Below are 12,602 nucleotides of genomic sequence, written 5' to 3' on the forward strand. Positions count from 1 at the left end.
AAAAAAAAAACTTAAGAACTTTTAAAGGCAACATTAATAAAGCCTAATTTAATGCTTCTAATAAACTTTGGTGCAGCTCAAAAAAAAAAATAATAATGATAAGTATTAAACATCATAATAAATGAATTCAGTAAGTTTGTAGGATACAAATAAACATGTAAAATCAATTGTGTTCCTATACAGAAAAATCAAATTATCCAAAAGAAAAATTAAGAAAACAATAACAGCAAAAAAAAAAAATACTTAGGAATTACTGAACCAAAGAGATAAAAGATTTGTACACTGAAAATTATAACATTAATGAGAGAAATTTAAAAAGACATACAATTAGAGGTCAAAGTAATAAATGGAAGGACATTTTATGTTCAGAGATTGTTAAAATGTCCGTTACTATTCAAAGTGATCTACTGATTTAATCTCTATAAAAATCCCAATAGCATTTTTTAATAGAAATAGGAAAAAATCCTAAAATTCAAATGGAATGACAAAGACCCTGAATAGCCAAAGCAATCTCAGGTAAGAACAAGGTTGGAGGCATTACATTTACTGATTTCAAAAATTATTATTAAACTATAGTAACCAAAACAGTATGGTACTGCCATAAAAACAGACATATAGCTTAAAGGGATAGAATAGAGAGTCTAGAAATAAATCTACATGTATAATGTCAACTTATCTTCAACAAGGGAGCCAAGAATGCAAAATGAGGAAAGAATAGTCTCTTCAATTAACAGCATTAGGGAAACTGAATATCCACATGAAAAATAGTGAAGTTGGACCTCTATCTTACTCCATACATAAAAGTAAACTGAAAATACATTAAATACTTAAATGTAAGGCCTGATGCCATAAAGCTACTAGCAAAAAAAATAAAAAGGAAAAAGTTCCTTGACATTCATTTGGGTAGCAATTTTTTTCTATGACCTCAGATTCACATAATTAAAGTCAAAATAGACAAATTATATCATAACAAATCAAAAAATTTCCACAGAACAAAGGAAAAAATAAACAGAGTGAAAAAGCAACCAACAGGATTAGAGAAGTTATGTGCAAATCATGTTTAATAAGGGGCTAATATCCAAAATATTTAGGAACCCACACATTCAACAGACCAAAACAATTTTTTTGTAATGGACAAAGAATGTGAATAAATTTTTCAAAAGAGGATATATAGTTGATCAACAGATACGTGAAAATGTGTTCAGCTTCACTATTCAGAGAAATTCTAATCAAAATCATAATGAGATACTACTTCATACCTTTAGACTGGATATTATCAGAAAGAAAAAAAAATACTAAGTACTGGCAAAAATATGGCGATAAGCAAATGCTTGTTTACTATTGGCAAGATGTAAGTTAGTACAGCATTATGGAAAATATCATGGAGTTTCCTCAAAAAGTTAGAATAGATCTACTTTACCATATATAAATCCACTTGTGGAAGGAGGTGTAACTAAAGGAAATCTGATCTCAAAAAGATACCTGCACTCCTGTGTCCACTTCAGTATTTTTCATGACAACCAAGATATGAAAAAACATAAATGTCTGTTCACTGATGAACAAATAAAGAAAATGGAATAAGTGTGTGTGTGGAATATTATTCACCCAGAATAAAAACACAGTATTAAAATCTTGCCATTTTCAACATGATAAAACTGGAGGACATTATGCTAAGTGAAATAAACCAGAGACAGGAGGACAAATACTGGGTGATCTTATGTATGGAATCTAAAAAAAAAATGACTTTAAAAAACAGTTGAAATTTGGCTACCAGGGACTTGGTGAAGGGGAAAGGAGGCGAGTTGGTCAAGGGAATCAAAGCTTCAGTTATACTAGTGTGTAAATTCTGACGTGCTAATGTACAATTAGAAGTCTATAGTTCAAAATACTTTATTGTACACTTGAAGTTTAGTAAAGTAGATCATAAGTATTCTCACCACCAAAAATGTAACTCTCTGAGGTGATTAACAAGCTAAATAAATTGATCGGTATGATTATGATCGGTATTATGTATATCAAATCATCAAATAGTATACCTTAAGTATAGTATATACTACTTTAATTGTCAACTATTCCTCCATCATAAATAAATAAATTGATAACATTCTGCCTTCTCGAATTTGTAGTCTGAAAATTGAGATAGACCCTTAAAAGAAAAAATTCAGTCTAGTTACTTGGAAAAGAACCGCAAACTTGATGCCAAACATGTTTCTACTCTGGGCAGGGCGCAACGCCTGGGTCAGGAGCACCCCAGCCTCAGGTCCTTGCAACTGCGAAGAGCCATCGTTGAAAGCGACACCTTGTGGCAGGAGGAAGTCAATGCAGGAGAGGGCTGGCAAAAGGAGACGGCAGTTTGGCTCTGGAAAGGCCAGGATTTTAGACAACTCAAGGAGGCTAAGGACTTCAAGAGAATATTAGACCTGGCTAGGGGAGAGGAGTGGAATTCAAATAATTACACTGAAAAGGAAAGAAATCATATTATACTGGTTAAATATTGGGGCTGTACTTGAAATCTGCCAATTCTTATCACTACTTTCTATTGCATGGACCCATTTTATCTTTATAATTAGAGCAAACAGCTACACAGTCAATGGACTTACTGACATTCAGAACACATGATGGGCAATGCATACAGGGAGGTTGCCACTTGCTTTGGATTCCTTAGGGGGCTGTCTGGGATAATAAGAAAGGGGAGTTCGATACTGTATTTTCAGGCAACTGTTTCTTCGGGGACTGCCTGGTTGGCTTCCTTAGGATTGAGAGGAATATGAAGACAAAAATGAGTGAAAAGTTATTTCCTCTGTACTGAGTACTGTGCCAAGGATTTGCATGCATTCATCTCAGCCTCACAACTGCCACTAAGGGGCCAGGGGTGACAAATTAAGCTAGTAAATACACAGGCAAAATTCCATTCCAGGCCATGTAGCTACACAGAGCCTGTTTTGTTGTGTTGTGTTGTTTTGTTTTTTGACTAGTTTTATTGATATCACTGGCAGATCAAAGATTTTAAATACTTGAGGTGGACAATTTGCTGTTTTGAGATATGTATACATTGTGAAATGATCACCACAATCAACTGATTAACATATCTATGACCTCACGCGATCACCACTGCATGTATAGCTGTGTGTAGTGATGTTTAAGACGTCTCCTTGCAGTAATCACATGTGTACAGCACAGTATTGTGAACTGTCATCAGCACTGTACATTAATCACTTCATTGTGTTGCCTCTGAATAACTGGAATTCAGACAAAGGAAGGGCTGATACAAAGACACCCTCCACTCCTCCATGCTCACGCTCGGGGGAGCCTGCCTGATCTAACCAAGAGCTGCAGTGATGTAAATGAAGAACAGGGAAGATGGGAGGGAGGACTGAAAGGCAGGCAGAGACCCTGCACATCTGGAGTTCACTCTAAATGGCATACATAGGAAGCTAGTAAAAAAAAACATTGCGATGATGAACTAGAAGACTCTTATCATCAAGCTGTCAAGTCTCCCAAAAAGAATCTATGAGTCAGTGCAATCCCTATCAAAACCCTAGTGAAGAATTTTATAGAAATTGGCAAGTTAATTGTAAAAGTTATATTGAAGCACAATGGGCTAAAAATAACCAAGTCAATGATAAAGAAACAAAGCACTGGATGGTCTACAGTTCAAGGTGTTAAGGTTTAGCTACTGTAACTAAGACACTGCAGTCCAGAGATAGCCAAATAGACTAAGCAGAGAACTGAAAAGACATGTACACACTGTACACTTGGGCTAAGCAGTAGGAAAAGCACTAGCTGTGCGATAAATTTTACTGGAAGAACTGGCTACTCACATTTAAAAATGAAACTTGACTTCACAAACGCATCTCAATCTGGTTACCAAGAAAATAGATAAAGCTGCTTTCTTGGAACACATACTCAGAACCTCAAGGTAAAGATGTCTTAGGGGACTGGATGGCAGGCAGGACCCAGGAGCGTCCAGGCAGGTGTCTGACGTGCACTCTGTGGGCCACCCTGCACCCCAGAATCTTCTGCCTCTGGGGGCCTCTCCCTGCTGCAGACCCACCCAGATCCCACTCACAAAGAAAGGTAGTGAAAGCTGGTCTTTCTTCAGGCTTTTTCCTCTGTGCCCAATTCAGACTCCTTGCAGTCACCACGGGGCAGTCAGGCCCTTGGCCATTTCGGACACAGGGCCCTTAGGCCTTAGTTTGTCAGGCTGTGGCTGACAAACAGCCCGGGTTCACTTTCCAAACTGAGACTCTGTAAAAGAGAATGTGAGATGAGGGCTGAAGGTGGGTGGGGAATGGAACTAAAATGAAGAAAATGTACTGACTCTTCTTTGACCCAGTTGACTCCACTAGTGTAACTGGAGGACCAGGACTGGGCCACCTGTCACCGTGAATGCCATAGAGGAAGCAGGAACTGAATCTACTGCCGGCAATCTGGAAGATGAGTTACACCCTAAAGAAATTGCCCTACCATTTTCTTTCCAGCTGACTTTTTTAATGAGTTGAACAGACAGTTCAGCAGTCATCGGGCCTCGGCCACTGCCAGGAGATTGTGATGTCCAGTCCCAGAGCTCATTATTGCCCTGCTGGAAGCCTGGCCTCCCACCAGCCCCAGGGTGCTGAGTCTGGTCTTCAGATAGCGCTGGCTCCCTGCCCTGCTCAGATGTGCCCTTGGGTTGGACAGTTAACTCAAAGCAGACAGGCCATAACAGGAAGTGTGCAGATTGCCTACTATACCATGCATAGGGCCTGACCTGATCTCCTCCCCTTGTCTACCCCCATCACTAGAAAGGACTCTTCCAGAGAGTGGGTGAGGGGCTCAGGCCCAGGACAGTGAGCCCAGGACACGGCACTGGCAGGATCACTGGTCTGGACACAGGTCTGACAATGGCTGAGAGAGGCCAAAGAGGGTGATCCCAGTCCTGGGATGTGGCACCAAGAACCCTGGTAGCCTCACCTCCCACTTCGGACTGGTATCAACATGGGAGTTTGTCTTCAGCTCCATATTGGAAAGGACATCTTGAAAATTTGGGACTTTTCATATGAAAAAATTCAACAAACAGCGCTAGTTAAGATAGTCACAGGTGCCTTCCATTAACCCTATTTCTGTAGACATTTTCAAGATGGAAGGTAGGGAGAAAAGACTACTGGTTGAAGAACAGTCACCAATAGCTAGACAGTATCCAGTTGCTACCTCAGTCCTTGCATCTCAATTCCATAAACAGATGAGCCAAAAATAAAGGAACACAGAATTTTATAACCAGCCTGAGGGAAGGAATCTAAAGGATACGGCAGCTAGCCTTTGGTTGGAGACTGACAAAAATCAAAACCCAGCATCAATCAGCTCTCACCTGTAGCCCATGCCACCCCCTCTATCCACCAGAAGTAATGATTCAGAGGTCCATGCTCATAGGCGCTGTGAGATAACGGAAAATATGTACTGGTCTCTGCCCCTGAGATCTTGAACCCCTTGTAAATTCCCGGATGAGACGAGTCTTGTCCTAATGGATGGCTCCTGGATGGGGACTGAGCACCAGAAAGACCAGGCCATGGTTACAAACTTGGATTTCCAGCTTCACCTCCTATTCTCTTGAGACAAGGGAAAGGCTAAACGGAGCTAATGTTCCATCATGCGTGCTTGATGGCCCTTCCATTCAATCCCAAAATTCTAGTTTGGCGAGCGTCCTTTGGGTGGACACTGACAGGTGCTGGGAGAGTGTCTCACCTGCAGAGGGCGTGGACGTACTACAGCCCTTCCACCAGCTTGCCTAGTGCTTCTCTTCATGTGCCCTTACATCTTGTAGCCTTTTATAATAAATAAGCTGGTAAATATAAGTTCTGGGCACTCTAGTTTATTCACTGAATCCAGTGGGGTAGGAGGTTGCGGGAACCTCCAACTTGTATCCACCCCAGAAGCAGGGTGTGTGGGTAATGTGGGCCCTGAGACTGGTCTCTGAATTGGGGGACACTCTTGTGGGACTGAGGCCTTACCTGAGGGACCTGACACAAGGAGACTGTGTCTGAATTGAGTTAAATTGTAAGATATCCAGCTGTTTTTACAGAAAATTGCTTGGTGTGGTGACCAGCAGTGTCACAAGTATTCTGGGAGACACACGGGAAAAATACACAGTAGGGTAGAACTGGGATTTCCCTACAAGAGAACTGTAGGTTTTACCAATTTAGGAGCCTGCCTGAGAAAGCCACAGAGACGGCCGGGGACAGGCTCTCCGCGCGCGAGAAGGCACCGCCACCGGCACCCAGATGTCCAGATGCCCTCGCCTCCTCCCACACAGCTGCCCTGGTCCCCACTGCAGTCCCTGAGACCCATTAGATTCATTCAGTAGCTACCTGCATTTGTGGGGCCCGGGGCTAGATTCACCCAATGTGGTCATCAGACTCTCAACCCTGGGAATACCTAAAGCAGCTTAGCAGAGAACCTGCTGAGTGAGCGCTGGCTCTCACCAAGCACCTCCTGGGCCAGAAGCTCAAGAGCCTCTCAGTGTGGACTCAGCTGTGATGGGGAGGAAGCAGCATCGGGAGGGGCATAGAATGGGGGTGTTGTCTAAAATAAAGATCTAACCGCCGTATTTCATTCACATGCCATAGAATTCGCCATTTAAAGAGTAGACTCATGTGCTATCTACTCACTGAGTAGACAATTAACATTCCAAGAGACCCATTCCATTCGACCAATCACCCCTATTTCTCCCCTTCCATCCCCAATGTCTAATCTACTTTTTCTCTTGATAGATTTACCTCATCTGAACATTGCCAAAAAAGGGAGTCGTACAATATGCAGGTTTGTTGGGGGGGTTTGGTCTTTTGTGGTCTTCATTCATGTAGCATACTATTTTCAAATTTTGTTCATGTCGAATCCTGTATCCACATTTTATTTTAGTCCCATGTTATACTCCATTGTATGGATATACCAAATTTATCCATTTTTCATTTGATGGACATCAGATTGTTTCCACCCTTTGGCTGTTATGAATAGTGTTGCTTTCAACATTCGGATACAAATGTATGTTTTCATTTCTCTTGGGTATTTACCTAGAAGTGGAATTGGTGGGTCAGATGGTAGTTTTTTTTTAAAGATTTATTTATCCATATAGAACTGGGGTACAGGCCAGACGTGTACCAGAGAGAGTAGGGGGCAGAACAGTCATCCAGAGGAAGTGCACTGACTGAGGGAAGCAGCAGAAGGGACAGGAGAGATCTGTTGCCCCATGTGGGTCACCTCTGGAGCTGGGAATTGAACTCACACCTAAACGGCTACAGCCAGCTTGCAGTGCTGTGCTTTAAACCCGTTGTGCCACCAGGGAGGGCCCAGATGGTAATTTTATGTTCAATCTTCTGAGGCGCTACCAGACAATTATCCAAAGCTGCTAATTTCTCCACGCTTTTTGTTTTATAATAGCTTATGCTAGTGGTGTGAAGTTGTATCTCATTGTGGCTTTGATTTGCTTTTCCTTAATCACTGATGATGTTGAGCATCTTTTTGTTTTTTTTAAGATTTATTTATTTATACATACATATAGAGCTGGGGTACAGGCCAGAGATGCGGAACGTGAGAGGCTTTACCAGAGACAGAGTGGGGAGCAGAACAGGCAGACTGTCAAAGTACACTGCTGAGGGGAGCAGCGGGCGGGTCAGGAGAGGTCTGCCACACCATGTGGATCTCCTCTGGGGCGGGTGGGGTTCGAACTCATGCGGAAATGGCTTAAGCTTCGTAGTGTTGTGCTTTAACCCGCTGCACCACCAGAGAGGGCCTGATGTTGAGCATCTTTTTATGGATATATTGGTCATATGTATATCTTCTCCAGAGAAGATAGCTACTCAAAATTTTTGCCCTTATATTAATTTCATTATTTTTTATTGTTGATTTATAAGAGTTTTATATATATTTTAGATATACCTCCTTCATGAGATACATGATTTGCAAATAATCCAAACACACAGAGCCAGAATTGAAAACATAAAGAATATATAAATATAAGCAAATGAATGCACAAATAAGAAAAAGAACAAATTGCCTTTTGTTTCTTCTTCTATCAAACTGGGATCTCCTAAAAAGTCCAGACTGCCCCCTTCTCCTCTCATTGGGCAATGGGAACACTCCTGAAAAGACGGGACTGAGGGAGGACATGAGCCCCAGCTCTGGGTCCACTGTCCACCTACCTGTATGAGCTCTCCAGGTATGAGATTCATGGGGAAGCTAGCTGGGGTATCATGGGTGAAGAAAACCGAGGTTAAACAGTAGGAGTGGGTGGAAGTGTGACGGGGGACAGGGTCATGGGAGTGTTTGCTTCTGATGTAGCAGGGACAGGCTCAGAGGGCCTGGCCCGGCCAGTTGAAGCTGCACACAGGGAGTCTAACACGGTGGTGGCTAATTTTATTTTTTTTAATTATGTATTTATTGCAGCAAGAACTATATAGGAAAAAATCATTTTGTTCTACTCATGGTATACTTGGAAATTAGCCATTGTACAAATTACAATGTACATTGTACAAATGCACCTCTGAGACCACAGTACATATCAGACTGTCTGCATAAAATTGGTCAAGAAGTCCTCACCCAGTGTGTTTGCCTAACTTGGATCATAAAAGTAGATCAGAGAAAAAACAGACTGCCCCCATCAAAGTATGCAGCATCTTGAGAACATTGATTCTATATTTGATACTGGAGATTCAAGACTCACCAACCACCATCTTTCACACTATTGAAACACATTTTCTGTACCTGAATTTCTACCTTTTCTTCTACTGCAATAGTGGCTTTATTGTTGTAGAAGGCAAAGAGACTATGAGGTGATGTTTAGACTTCCATTACAATGAAGCAATACAAGGAAATTCTGACATGCCCTGCCCAGATGCATGTATCTAACTCATCCCTTGAGGTCCAGGACTTCCACCAACCCACTAACCCCAACCCGCTAAATGCCGCACCCCCACCCCTGGTTTTTGCCCAGCCCGGTTTGGCTGGCCAGGCTGGCTTCCCTTGATGGCTTGGGTTCTCCTGTGACCCCAAAGCTCTTGGAAATAGAGTGTGGAACATGCGGCTGCATCTGCTTGGCTAGAAAGATGGGTACTTGGGCCCAGGAATGGAAGCCCAAGGTAAATGCAGGCAAGATGACCATACTGAGCGGCAGTTAATTTTACACAACTCCATTTTTAGCTAATATATGGATTATGTTTCTGGATGTTCCAAGTGTTTTTAGATTGTGTGTATTCTCTATGGTTGGGTACAAATTTGTATATGCATATGTATATAATTAAATGTGTTCATTGTGTTGCTCAAATGTTCTCTGTCAGGAGTCAGCAAACTATGGTAAAGGCCAAATTCAGCTGGCCACTTCTTTTTGCAAGTAAAGTCTGTTGGAAACCAGCTATAATCACTCATTTATGTGTTTATGTTTATGTTCTTTTGTTCTGCCACAGCAGAGTTTACCTCCCTTGTTCTTTACCAGAATTGATGTTTCTGTTTATTTGATTCATTAAGTCCTGAGAAAACTGTCAAAGCCTGAGAAGGGAGTATAATTTTCTCAAGTTCCCAAAACAAAAAATATTGAAATTTATATGAAACCACAAAAGGCCTCAAACTGCTAAAGCAACAAAAAAATTAGAGAGAAAAGGAGCTGTCATACTACCTAACTTCAAACTTTAATATAAAACAACAGTATTAAAAACAATATGCTATTGGCACAATAATAAATCACATGGGCCCATTTAACAAAATCAAAAGTCCAGAAATAAAAGCCATGGGCATACCAGCAGCTCATCTATGATAGAGTTTCCATGACCATAAAGTGGGGGGATGTCAGTCTCTTTAATACATTGTGCTGGTAAAATCGGAAAATCACACATACAAGGATGAAGTTGCTAACACCATACACAAGAATAAATCCCAAATGGATTAAAGGTGTATTTTTAAGACCTGCAACAATAACATACACAGAAGAAAACATCAATAAGATGTCCCACGAAGTCAACAGTAAAGATATTTTTGGTGACTCAACCCATATGATGAGGAAATAAAAACCAAAAATAAATAATTGAGATTACTCAAGTTAAAAGTTTCTATACAGAGGAGAAAAAGGAAGCAGGATGGAGGGTCAGAAGGAGACCTGAGGAAGCCACATGGAGCAGCAAGCATATTACTACTTCACCGGTGTTCCAGAAGAACACATCAAAACTAGAAGTCAGGATCTTTGTTCCTGCTTGAAATAGCATGCAGTCTGGAGTAAACAACACAAAGAAATGGAAGATGGAGTTTGATACCAGGGAGCGATGGGAAAATCCTTTGGTGGGTTAGGCATCAACAGCTGATCCTTTGTCTAACATGGTTCTAACCTTCAGTACTAAAGACGATGCAGTTGCCTTTGCAGAAAAAAATGAATCAAGTGAACAGCTGCCTTTACAGCTATGATGTTGACGAGAGAAAGGTGCCAAAACCCAAGTCCAAGTCATAAGGTGCAAACTTTTCTTGAAACAAAAGAATAAGAGTATCAACAAAATAGGTTGGCACCATGTCTCTGCACTTGACTGTGAATAAAGTCAGCTGTGCAGTATTTCTAGTCCATGTATAATGCATCTTTTAATCTCCTAATAAATTTGACCTTTAAACTGAAAAAAAAAGTTTCTATACAGTGAGAGATACAAAATGATGAAATAGACACTCTACTGAATATTCATACAATATATAACTGATAAGGGATTAATATATAAGACATATTTTAAAAACACAAACGATTTAGCTATAAAAAAAGAAAACCAATAATTAACAGGCAGCAGATATAGACAGATCACCAAAGAGGATATACAGAAGGCCAAAGACATATGAACAAGTCACTTCATCTGCCATGTATACAGAGAATCTGAAACCACCAAGGAAAATACCCATTTCTTCCACAAAATTCACAGTAATGGTGTTTTTCATAACTAAGACAAGAAAGCAACCTCAATGGCCATCAAGAAGATGTAGTGTGTCCACACGTGGAGTTTCACATAGCTGTTAAGAAAAGGATGGAATGCAATCATTTTCAACAAAATAGAAGGAACTGGGGAAGCTGTGTGCAGCAAAGTAAGTCAAGTGATAAAAACAAATACTGGATATTACATAGCAGACAATTCTCTACCATAACATACTCAAAAAACAGTGATAAATAAACATCTTGAGGGCTCTGAGATTAAGAAACTGTGATGGGGAAAGGAATGGGGAACAGGGATGATGGAGAGGACTATTAATTTCCACTTATTTCTTTTAGTTTTCACTTTATGTGATTATATATAGCTCCAACCTCTCAGTTATCACCCTTCAGATCATCTTTACATTTTTTTTTAAGATTTATTTATTTGTGCATACAGAACTGGGGTACAGGCCAGAGGCTCAGGGGTGGCGAGAGGCTTCACTAGAGACAGAGTGGGGAGCAGAACAGACAGATCCACGAAGTACACTGCTGAGGGGAGCAGTGGGTGGGGTCAGGAGGGGTCTGCCATGCCATGTGGTCACCTACAGGGCATGCAGGAATTGAACTCATGAGGAAGTGGCTTTAAGATTCTTAGTGCTGTGCTTTATTTAACCCGCCACCAGGGAGGGCCTCATCTTTACATTTTTGTGACTAAAAGTAATACTCCTTTCATATAAAGAAGAAAATGACAAAAAAAAAAAAAACTAAATATCTCTGGTTGCATTGAGTCTCTAAGGATAAATTGGGGGAGTAGGAGGGGTTGAGAAAATGAGGTCTCCGGACAGCAATATCACAAGAACTCAGGGAGCCCCGGGGAAACTGAAGGGATGCTCATTACCTGAACCCGGAACACTCCTGTGTCACACAGGGGAAATTACGGGGACAAGGAGCTAACAGGAATGATCACCAGCAGTTATTCATCCGCCCCATCCACCATGCCCCAGGGCTCCCCAAACTCCTCTGACCTAATTCCCTGCACCGGAGCCAGCGTTTCTGCTCCAGAGTGGGGCACAGCACAGCCCAGGCAGCGCCCGCTCCTGCCCTGTTTTGCATGGAGGAAGAAGGAAGGATGGTGAAGACTTACAGGAAGACAGTAGTCATGGAGGGAGGGCCCCGGCCCCACGCCCTGAGCAAGCAGCTCGGGGGGGATGGGCTCTCTGCTGCTCTTGATGCTGCAAGGCCAAGTTCAAGTGTGGGGCTAAGTCCGGCCAGGGACAGATCCCTGCCTCCCTCATCACTGGAGACAGGGCAGAGCCCACACCCCACCTCTTAGCACTGCCATTTCCCCCGAATGAGGGAGGGACCCAATCAGAGAGGATCAAGGAGGAGACAGGACAGCAGGTGTCCTGTCAGTACACTCAGGTGTTACCAGGAAAAGGGGACTGCTCTTCCTCAGCCAGGCAAAGAACAGGACTGGGGGAGTAGGGGGTCGCCACCCGCTGCCTCTCCCTGAGAGACCCAGACTTCCAGGCTTCCTCTCTGCCTGGGTGCCACAACCTGGGTGCCCACTGAAGGATAAGCTTCAGGGGAGCTCCCTTGAGAGCTGGTACACCAGAGGCCTGGGAGAGGGCGGCAGAAGCTGACTCTCCTCCTAGGTGCTTCCCCAAACTTGGAGCAATGCAGGAAGCAGACAGCACCC

This window comes from Condylura cristata, unplaced genomic scaffold, assembly GCF_000260355.1.
Source record: "Condylura cristata isolate star-nosed mole 26May11 unplaced genomic scaffold, ConCri1.0 scaffold00040, whole genome shotgun sequence".
Lineage (NCBI taxonomy): Eukaryota > Metazoa > Chordata > Mammalia > Eulipotyphla > Talpidae > Condylura > Condylura cristata.